The sequence below is a fragment of the Sciurus carolinensis genome, chromosome 11 (assembly GCF_902686445.1).
Source record: "Sciurus carolinensis chromosome 11, mSciCar1.2, whole genome shotgun sequence".
Lineage (NCBI taxonomy): Eukaryota > Metazoa > Chordata > Mammalia > Rodentia > Sciuridae > Sciurus > Sciurus carolinensis.
Window position 1 is genome coordinate 59,125,363 of NC_062223.1, and position 11,874 is coordinate 59,137,236.

General features: G+C 42.2%; 1 pseudogene; it reads right to left on the reverse strand.

The window, feature by feature from the left end:
* Positions 1 to 10,477: 10,477 nt before the first annotated feature.
* LOC124959487 (ferritin heavy chain-like) lies at positions 10,478 to 11,272 on the reverse strand (annotated as a pseudogene).
* Positions 11,273 to 11,874: the final 602 nt, after the last annotated feature.

Consider the following 11,874-nt stretch of genomic DNA (forward strand, 5'->3'; position numbering starts at 1 on the left):
GTGAGGTGTGCAGTGGGAATGTAGCTCTCACTGGGGCAAACATGAGCTCAGGGTCTGGTTCCCTCCTCTGGTGCTGGAGGAGACTGATTGGAATGGCATTTTTGACTTGAGGGTTTAGAGATTTGAGTTTAGATTTAGGAAGAAGACTCTCAGACTTGTAGCCAGACCATGCAATCAGCCTCGCTCACCAGTGTTATGCATGGAACTTTGGGGCCAAATCCCAGATAACAATACAGTTGCTGGTTATTGTCCTCAGAACTTATCTTCATTGGAGACCTGGCAGATTATGGTTGGGCATAAGGTCATATATTCTTTTGATCCCCTAATTATAATGGCCATTATATTAACTGAATCCTTTCTCAATTTCTAATAAAACATGTTTGCTATAAGAAAATAAATTATTTTAAGCAAAATATTATGTGTTGTGTAATGGATATAATTTTATTTCTAGGAATGCCACTATGTCCCTGAAACTATCAAGCCCATTGTGTCCCCAAATTCCTGCTGATTGATGGAGCACAGTGCCAGATCATGTTCTACCAGGGAGTGGCATGTGTCTATGTGGACCATAGGATTTACAGCCACTTCATTTCCCAAGTCAGTTGTGTTTGCATTTCTCTCCCTTTCCTATGCTACCACCTTGTCCTGCTCTGGCAACCCAGTGTATTTTTCTCTTCCTTCTTTTAATTGGAGTCTAAGATCCAAGCACTCCTTTCATCCTGAGTGTATTCGTCTGCCTGTGGCTTGGGGAAGTTCCCACTTTCCAGCTTCTTTTAGAAAAGCACGACATCGTGTTGTGTATCAGATGTGGCTAGTGCACTACTTGACCCCTCTGGACACCTTCCTTTCCTCCAGTTACAGACCAAGTTCCACATGGGCTTTGATATGTTTCTTAGAGATACAGCTCTGCTTTTGGTGTTCTCTGAGGACCTTCTACTTCATGTTCCAGGGATACTCAGGGACACTCACATGTGCACAACCAAGAAACAGAGGGAAGTTCATATTTGTGGAGCCACCCTTGAGAAATAGGAGATGCAATCTAGTGGATAAGTGCTTTTCTTTTTGAACTCCTGGTGGAGATTGCAGAAACATTTCTTACTACTTTCCTCAGAAGGGCCCAGTGGGATTGAGCACCAGGTCGGTGGCCTTTTTGTGTTCACCGCTACAACATGTCTTTGGGATTGGTCTTGCTTCCCTGCTTTACTACTCTGTCTTGTGCTGCCATCCCCTATGATAATTTCTAAATAAAATACCTGCATGCTCAACTTTGTTTTAGTTCTGCTTTCAGGGGGAATCTAGGCTCAGAAATGGGAGGCGGCAGGGTTGTGGAGGAGTGTGGTTGGGGTATTGTATTCTTTGAGGCTTTATCACCTAGACCTAGTCTTTTATCCAAGTTAAGAGTCGATTAGGTAAGAAATAGTATATACCCAGCCATTATGTCAGGCTGAATCATTTCTCCCCACACATAACACTTCCTGACCTAAATCTGTAACATGAAAAAATTCAAAGTTTTTATCCAAGAAAAAAATTTCTTGTTTTTCTCAGGAATTAAGGACTTTACACTCACCCACTGTAAAGAAGAAGGGGGGGGCAGCAAAACACCATGTGCCTGAATGCCTCCTTTCGGTTCCCAAAACACCTAGTCAAGTCAAGGGAATAATGAGAGCAAGTTCAATCTGTCAGAAGCTTCTTGTTGTTCCTTGTCATGCTGGTCATACAAGCAAACTAAGCAAGCTAATGATGATGATGTAGCTGCTTCTGCAGCTTAACATAAAACCCCTATATGCATGGGGATGGGGGTGGAACAGATGGCACTGTGCAAAGAATACATGTTACTGGTCCTGCTGGCTGCCCCTGGACAAGCACTGTGGAGGAGGCGCTTTTTGGCAAAGCACTGTGAGATACAGTGTTTTAGTCAGTTTTTTCACTGCCCTGACCAAAAGGCCTCACAAGAACAATTAGAGGAGCAAAATTTATTTGGGAGCTCAATTTCAGAGGTATCAGTCCATGGATGGCTAACTCCAATCCTCAGGATCTGAGTCGAGACAGAACATCAGGGTGGGAGTGTGTGACAGAGGAAAGCAGCCAGGGAAAGCACCAGGAAGCAGAGAGACTCCTCTCACCACAGACTAAATATGTACCTCGAAGGCACTTGCCAAACAGCCCACCTCCTCCAGCCACACCCTACCTGTCCACAGTCACCAACCAGTTAATCCCTAGCAGGGAATCAGTTCACTGGTTAAGATGCTCAGGACCCAACCAATTTACCTCCCAACTTTCTTGCTTTTTCTCACACATGAGCTTTTGGGGGACGCATAATATCCAAGTCTTAACAGACAGAGGTACTGTCAGCCTGTCACCACTGAACTCTACTTGGAAGAGTTTTTGATCTCTTTTAAGCTTTCTCCAATGATCCATATCTCTGAAGTTGTCTCTCGACATTTTTTTTGACCCACCTGCAACCAACCCCATTGCCATAGCAGAATGGGCTATGAACTAGACATTCACAATTCCTTTAACAAACACAGATCCTTTTTTGTTTTTTTTAAAGTGACCTGCTTTCCTGAATACAAATATCATGTTGCAGACTCTACCCTCCTTGGAAGAGCTCATGAAGAAAGGTGACTTTGTGCTTCCTGAAGGACACAAAGGTCAAAGGCTACAACCGGTCAGCTGACACTTAATCTGATGTTCTCACTAAGCCTCCCTTTTAGTCCTGCTTTGATTAGCAATTTTGCACAATTCAATATATATCCAGAGAGTGAAAGTACCCTGGAGGCATTTATTAGGATGAACAGAAATTGGAGAAGAACTGAATTTGTAGGGTCTTGCTGAGAAAGGAACAGAAGACCAAGGTGGCAGGAGCTGGGGCAGGATTCCAGGGCCAATCCTGGGCTGTGTGCCCTGTTCTCAGATACACAGAACACTGAGGATTAAGGTGCTGGGAGCATTAGTAAGGTGACAAACACAGTTAACAGGGAATGAGGAAGCCTAGACATGTAAAGGCCTGGAAACAGTAAGAACAGAGACAAGGGGCCTTGAAAGGGAGAGGACCTGATTCTGGAAGGGTGCAGGTGTCTGCCCTGTGACCACTGAAACTATCCCCCTACCCACCTAACAGACCCAGGCTCAGCCTTCACAAAAGTGTTCAGTTACCCTTTGTACTAACAAGGCAGTCCTTGCTACAAAGAGTAACATGCAGTTTCAACAAATCCAATGTCTTCTGCATTATTAAACAATTGCTATAACTAACCTATAATTTGCGCACACACTCTCATGTGCATATTCAGGTGCACAAACACACAAAGCATTTCCACATGTCCCCTCTGGGCACATACCTCACATGGAACAAACGCTAACCAGAATAATTGTTTTTAAGCAATTCAAAATGTTTTGGAAAAGAGAGAACAGAGTAAACTTGTTTTAGAAGGTTGCCCCTCTCCTCATGCCTGGTGGAGCAGAGGCGCTGGTCCACAGCTTCCAGGGAGAGGTGTCTGCTATTTATTCTGAACTTTCCCCAGGTATAGGGAGGTAGAGCCAGACCTGGTGCCTGGGAGCATCTTTGCACATCATTTTCTGTAGAAAACTACAAAAGAATATGTACTGGATTCTAATCCTTTCTCCAACTGGCAGGACACCATTCGGGTTTGTTATGTCTTAGGTAAGGCAAAGAGCTCTGTTGGTCAGTGTTGGGTGAGCTGAGGCTGTGGAGAGGCAGGAAGGGAGCACCCCAACATTGTTGCAGCATTGCTGGGAGGTGCGGAGCAAGGGGAGCTCCTGTAGCCAGGACCTTGCTTTCCCAGTCATTGTGTCAGGATGGGTCCTACTGGGCCAGAGTAAGTGTCAGCAGGTAAGCCCCTTTGATTTCATGAGGTATAAAAGAGAGAGGTCAGCCCCACTAAACCTCCTGTGTCCTGGATGTTGCCTTAAAGCATCCTGAGCATACTAGGCTCCCAGTTCCCAGCTCTAAGGCACAGAAAACCCCTGCTCTGCTTGCACAATTAGCAAATGTATTGACTAAGCTTGCTCCTGAGTGGGGCTAGTTAGTGCAGGGAACTTTCTACTTACCCAGCCCAATCCTGGAGGTCCACGAAGTGACAGTGAGAGTGTTGGTAATAAATTGGCAGTCTATCTGGGAGTGTGCCAAGCTCCAAGTCAGGGGAAAGTGGGAAGCGCTCTCTGCTCTCTCATCCCAAGGTAGGGGGCACAGTGTGTGTTTGTGCACCAGGTTCTAGTATGTACTATCTTGATGGGTGAAGGTGGTGGGATGGAGGGAGGCAGGGACCTCAGTGAGAGGGCTCCAGGACAGAGTACACACACCACTGTCCAGACTGGAGCTGCTGACGCACTCTTTCCAGGCCATCTAGTCGTGGCACTGGCAGTGGACTGGTCAAGGGTTCTGGAACACCTGGAACCTGCTGTAGAGGAGACCACTAGCCTCCTCAGAACTCTACAGAGGGCAGAATGGACCATAGATGTGGATGGAGGCTGAAGATGTTCTAAATAGGAGAGTTTCCTGCAGAACTCACAGCATAGTCTCTTGCCTACATTTTCCTTGCTCCCTTTCTCCTGACCCGCCCCTGTTTCCCAGGCTGGCCCATGTACCACAGTTCACTCCTGACTTTGGGGATCTGTGAGTATAACAAACTATTTTTTTTCAATGGTTCTGTGGACCTTGCTATATCTGAAAAATAACAAAACCCATATTGCAAAACAGAAATCTTATCATCACCATTATTTCAAGCAGAACAGAGAGCCCAAACTTTTGACAATTAGGGAGTAATGAAGCAAACCCCATCCCCAATGGTCCACATCAACAAGGAAGGAGAATCATGTGAAATCAGCAAGACAGGAACACTGGTTGAGGTGCTGGCCCATATGTACTTAAAGAAAATAATGATTGGGGGCTCCTAAGACTACCACTGGAAATGTGGTGGGTGAGGGAAACAAAACAGAGATACCTCTATCCCTGATGTCTCCCTGTTCATCTGAGGAATCCCATGTTAAGTTTTGAATCCATGGGTACTGCTGGTGGAAGTTGGGAATGGATTTGAGACACACTATGGGCAGCAGTGCCCCAGGAAACTTGAGATCTATTCTGAAACTTTCTCAAGGGTATCAAACCCAGTATGCCATGCCTTTCTTGAATGTGTTGGGTCCTGAGATAAACTCATCAATATGCCAGAAGTCAGGTGTGCTTAGCAGAGTCTCTAACATCATTTCAACAATCTTTCTAGAAATGACATCTGCCCTTTTCCCTTATAAGTGCGGGTGGGCTCAGGTCTTCTTGTCGAGTTCTCCATACCTGGAGGAAATGTGGTGAGCCTTAAACTCCTCTCTGGGGGGCCTCACAAAGGTGGAGAGCCCTGCTTCTGGGGGGTGTGCCTATCCAGCATCTCACCAGGGATTCAGAATGAGATGATACTGCAGAGAGATGTGAGTCTTCATAAAGGCCATCAACTGTCATAGAAGGAATGTTGGAGGGAAAATCACTAGGGCCCGAAAGTACTTTTGGTTTATTGAACCACTATCATGTAAATCGTGCCTCATTGAAGGTATGGGAACCAGGGAATCTGTTTAGGACAGAGTGGGCATAACAAGGACTTTTCATTTGTTAACTAATCATACTGACAAAGACTTTCTGGTAAATGCAAAAATTTGACTTTGCTCAATCCCATAAGGTAAATTTTCCGTGTTGGATTTTGCTGCTAGTACAAATTTTTTAAATTGATTTTAACCCAGGTGGATTGATTTCTGGTAATAGCACAGTTCAAGAGGGGAAGAACTAGGTCTTGGTTGCTTCACCAATCCCACAGCCTCTCTCTAAATGTGAATGAACTTCCAGTAAGACTTTGGGTCTTACCCAATTTATTTTTGAATTCTTTGATTGACACATCTCCAGAGGAGTCAGCCTCTAAACATCAGTTCAAATGCAACATGACAGTTGACCTTGAAGCACAGTTATCTTTTGAGAAAATGAATGCATGATTAACAGTTTATGTTGGATATTATTCCCACAGAAAGTGTTCCATACCATTTATCAATAGAAACCAAAATTACTGACTGCTGAGAAAATTGGTGGGCACAGAAAATATAGCCATCAATCTATCTTGTGCTATGTGTTAGGCTTGACTCAGTAAATATGGATGATAAGATAATGCATGATAGAACAATATTACCATTTCATTATACAGCAAAGAAAAAACAGATTTTTTCCTTTTTTTTTTTTGATTCTTGGGATAGTACACAGGGTCTTGCCAATGCTAGGCAAGTGCTCTACCACCGAGGTATATAGATTTTGCTTTAACAAAAACAATACTGAGAATGTCTTCTAGTTTTCTTGGTTTTGTTTTTTCTCTTTAAAACAATTCAACAATTCATTTAAGAAATATTGTTTCATACCATGTGCCAGTCACTTTGACACATTTTGCTGGAGACAAATATGGCTCCTTATTCATGAATCTTTTATTCCAGTGAAGGAAGAGAGAGAGAAAGAGAGAGAGAGACAGAGAGAGAGAGAGAGAGAGAGAGAGAGAGAGAATACACAAAAAACTACTTCAGATCATGTTAAACACATCAAAAACTGTAAGCGAGGTGAGATGGACGGTGACTGGTTTGCCATTTTATTGGGTGATTGAGCAAGGCCTCGCTGTTGTGGTGATATCAACAGAAATCTGAGACAAAAAAACCACAGACTCACCTGGAAGAAGAGGGTTCTGCAAGAGGGAACAGCAATTTCAGTCCTTGGACCCAGAAAGAACTTGGCATGTTCCAGGAGCAAAGAGAATGTTAATTGCTGCTATTGATTATCTTAGGGAGCCATTTGGGAGTGTAAAGATCTGCCAGCCCAGGTTTTTCCTACAGGAACCCTAGAAGAGGACAATATCAGGCAGATGTCCACTACAGCAGTAGAAGTGTGAGTTCTGTTCAGACCATGAAGGAAGAGGGATTGATTGTCTGGGCTGTGTTTCAGGGAAGACTTCACAAAAGAGAACATGAAGATCTTCATTTTGAAGTATCAATAGAATGGAGAAGGTGGGGGTTGGGGACACCATACAGTGTAAAGGGAAACTGAGACCGAAGTCCCACAGCTTGTCTTTCTTTTTCTTCTTCTTCTTTTTTTTGTTTTTTGGTACCGAGGATTGAACTCAGGGGCACTTGCCCACTGAGCCACATCCCCAGTCCTATTTCATAATTGATTTAGTCAGGGTCTCACTGAGTTGCTTCATGCCTACCTTTTGCAGAGGCTGGCTTTGAATTTGGATACTCCTGCCTCAGCCTCCCTGTTAGGATTACATGTGTCACTGTGCCCTGCCTGCAGCTTGTGTTTCTTCTTGGTGGACACCATGCTGGAAGAAAGTGAGAGTTCAGAGGCACAGAGATCAGGCCATGACCTTCCATTCTGTGAAGCATGGGAGCTAACAAAAGGCTCCAGGGATGGAAACATGGGCTTCAACTTGTGCTTTAGGTATCTGTCTTGTGTCAGTCCTAACAACCCTATGGACTGAGCATTATGTCCATTTTGCAGATAAGGAAAATCCCAGGCTGAGAGAGGGAATGTATCCTCCCCAAGGTTCTAGAACCATCCAGAATCTAGACTGAAGAGGGCCTGATGAGAAACGAGATGCCCATGCTTCAAAGTAGCTTTACATAATTTAGCCTAAAAGTGCAATGAGTGAAAGGTTGATATTGTAACAATGAAAAATAGAGAAACCCAAGAAAAGACAGTAACTCCTAACAACGTGATAATAGGGCTTCCAGAACATTTCTGCCAGCTTGTTATAGGAAAATCAGAGAAGGAGTCACATTTTTTTTTTTTTTATTGGTACTAGGGATTTAACCTAGGGGCAGTTTACCACTGAGCCACATCCCCAGTCCTTTATATTAAAAAATTTTTTAAACAGGGTCTCACTAAGTTGCTTAGGGCCTCATTAAATTGCTGAGGGTGACCTCAGACTTTTGAGCCTCCTGTCTCACGTGAGAAATCAAAATTTCAATAGTCCATTTTCTTTTTTTCAAAGCTTACGTTTTATTGTATTTCATAAACATCTATTTTAAACGAGTTAGTGCTGTAGCACACACAAATCATGATAATATGTTCAGAAATAATGTTGAAAGTAGAAGTAGGAGACCATTTATAAATGGGAGTGGGCCAAGTGGATTCCACCCCTTGCCATTATACATGTCCTCTTTCTTTCATAGGCCATATCACTGTCAAAATATTTCTCCTGCTTATCCTTTAACACGTAGAGAGTACCTGATCTGTACTGGGAGATTGGAAATAGAATCCCTCCCTCATGGAATTCCCAGTCTAGGGGCAATTGCACTTCGGACCTTCTTTTTAATATTATTATTATTATTGTTATTTTATTTTTACAGACTGCATTTTGATTCATTGCACGCAAATGGGGTGCAACTTTTCATTTCTATGGTTGTTCATGATGTAGATTCACACCATTCTTGTAATTATACATGTACATAGGGTAATGTCTGTCTCATTCCACCATCTTTTATACCCCTGCTCCCTCCTCCCTCTCATTTCCCAATACATAATCTAAAGTTCCTCCATTCTTCTCTCACCCCCCAGTACCCACCACCCACCCTCATTATGTATCATCATCCACTTATCAGGGAAAACATTCAGCCTTTGGTTTCTTGGGATTGGCTTATTTCACTTAGCATGATATTCTCCAATTCCATCCATTTATCTGCAAATACCTCAATATTCTTCATTATGACTGAATAATATTCCATTGTGTATATATACTGTGGTTTCTTTATCCATTCATCTGTTGAAGAGCATCTAGGTTGCTTCCACAATCTAGCTATTGTGAATTGAGCTGCTAAAAACATTGATGTGGCTGTGTTACTGTAGTATGCTAATTTTAAGTCCTTTGGGTATAAACTGAGGAGTGGGATAACTGGGTCAAAAGGTAGGTCCATTCCAAGTTTTCTGAGGAATATCCATACTGCTTTCCAGAGTGGCTGCACCAGTTTGGAACTCCATCAGCAATGTATGAGTGTGCCTTTTTTCCCCCACATCCACACCAACATCCATTATTGTTTGTGTTCTTGATAATAGTCATTCTAATTGGATTATGATAAAATCTTAGAGCTGTTTTAATTTGCATTTCTCAAATTACTAGAGACATTGAACACTTTTTCATATATTTGTTAACCACCTGTATATCTTCTTCTGTAAAGTGTCTTTCCAGTTTCTTGGCCCATTTATTGATTGGGTTTTTTGTGTTTTTGGTGTAAAGTTTTGTAAGCGCTTTATAAATTTTGGAGATTAGAGCTCTATCTGAAGTGTGTGTGGAAAAGATTTTCTCTCACTCTGTAGGTTCTCTTTCACATTATTGATTATATCCTTTGTTGAGAGAAAGCTTTTTAGTTTGAATCTATCCCATTTATTGATTCTTGCTTTGATTTCTTGTGCTTTGGGAGTCTTGTTAAGGAAGTCTGATCCTAAGCCAACATGATGAAGATTTGTACCTACTTTGTCTTCTATTTGGTGCAGGGTATCTGGTCTAATTCCTAAGTCCTTGATCCATTTTGAGTTGAGTTTTGTGCAGAGTAAGAGATAGATGTTTAATTTCATTTTACTGCATATGCATTTCCAGTTTTCCCTGCACCATTTGTTGAACAGGTTATCTTTTTTCCATTGTATGTTTTGCTACCTTTGTCTAGTATGAGATAACTATTTTTGTGGGTTTGTCTCTGTGTCTTCTGTACCATTGGTCTGCCTGTTTATTTTGGTGCCAATATCATGCCGTTTTTATTTTACTATTGCTCTGTAGTATAGTTTAAGTTAGGGTACTGTGATACTTCCTCTGCTCAAGCTTGCTTTGAATATTCAAGGTTTCTTTAATATCCCCACTTCATCCTTCCAGATGAAGTTCATGATTGCTTTATTTCTATGAGGAATGTCATTGGGATTTTAATTGGAATTGCATGAATCTGTATAGTGCCTTTGGTAGAATGGCCATTTTGACAATATTAATTCTGCCTATCCAAGAACATGGGAGAGCTTTCCATCTTTTAAGGTTTTCTTCAATTTCTTTCTTTAGTGTTCTGTAGTTTTCATTGTAGAAGTCTTTCACCTCTTCAGTTAGATTGATTCCCAAATATTTTAATTTTTTGAGGCTATTGTGAATGGAGTGATTTTCCTAATTTCTCTTTTAGAGGATTCATCACTTATGAATAGAAATGGATTAGATTTATGCATATTGATTTTATATCCTGCTACTTTCCTGAATTCATTTATTACTTCTAGAAGTTTTTTTTTTGTTTTTTTTTTTGAGGGGGGTACCAAATTTCTTTATTTGAAGGAATGGTAAAAATTAAAGAACATAAGTGGATGTTTTGGTACAATTTTTGGAAAAGGTGAGGGTAACCCCAACATGCATGCACTGCCTTGGTGACCAGGGAAGTCACTTCCGTAGCTATGGGGAAGTCAGCCTATGGTTTAGCTTCATTATTTACTGTCTCCCAGGGTGTGCTTGTCAGAGATACTCTGCCATTTCAGATTCTGGGGCTCTCATCTTGCAAGAGTTGGTTACATGGTCACCCAATTCTTTGATGGATTTCACCTGCTCATTCAGGTAGTGAGTCTCAATGAAGTCACACAAGTGGGGGGTCATTTTTGTCAGTAGCCAGTTTGTACAGTTCCAGAAGTGACTGATTGACACTTTTCTCCAAGTGCAAAGCACATTCCATTGCATTGAGCCCACACTCCCAATCATCACGGTCTGGTTTCTTGATATCCTGAAGGAAGATTCAGCTACCTCACTGGTTCTGCAGCTTCATCAGTTTCTCAGCAAGTTCCCTCTCCTCATGAGATTGGTGAAGAAAAGTATTTGGCAAAGTTCTTCAAAGCCACATCATCACGGTCAAAGTAGTAAGACATGGACAGGTAGACATAGGAGGCGTAGAGCTCCAGGTTGATCTGGTGGTTGATTGCGGCCTTGGAGGCATGGTGGTAGTTCTGGCGCACCTGCAAGGGGAACGCGGTCCTCATGGCGGGCGGTTAAGGAGAGACCTAGCGACTGTGCAGTGCTGGAGCAGCGGCGGCGGCCTAGGGGCGGTCGGAGGGTGCTACGAGGAGGTGGCCAAGGACTGCTGGCTCTGAGCGGCCAGCCAGGGTTGGGGTCCAGTGCCGGGTTCCATCCAAGCACTGTTGAAGCAGGTAACCACCGCGACTCTCAGCCAAGCATGTGTGGCCTAAAAGTTTTTTAGTGGAGTTTTTTGAATCCTCTAAATATAGAATCATGTCCTGGGCAAAATAGTGATAGCTTTTCTTCTTTTCTTATTCTGTATTCTTTTAATTTCTTTGGTCTGTTTAACTGCTCTGGCTAGTGTTTCTAGGACAATGTTGAATAGAAGTGGTGAAAGGGCATCCCTGCCTTGTTCCAGTTCTTAGAGGGAATACTTTCAGTTTTTCTTCATTTAGAGTGTTGTTGGTCATGGGCTTAGCATAGAGAGCCTTTACAGTGTTGAGGTATGTTCTTACTATTCCTATTTATTCTAGTGTTTTAAGCATGACGGGGTGCTGTATTTTATCAAATGCTTTTTCTGCGTCTATTGAAATAATCATGATTCTTAACTTTAAATTTCTTGATGTGATGAATTACGTTTATTGATTTCTGGATGTTGAACCAATTGTGCATCCCTGGGATAAACTCCACTTGATTATGGCGCACTATTTTTTTAATATGTTATTGTGTGCAATTTGCCAGAATTTTGTTAAGGATTTTTGCATCTATGTTTATTAGGATATTGGTCTAAAATTTTCTTTTCTTGATGTGTCTTTGTCTGGTTTGGGTATGAGGGTGATATTAGCTTCATAGAATGAGTTTGGAAGGTTTCCTTCCT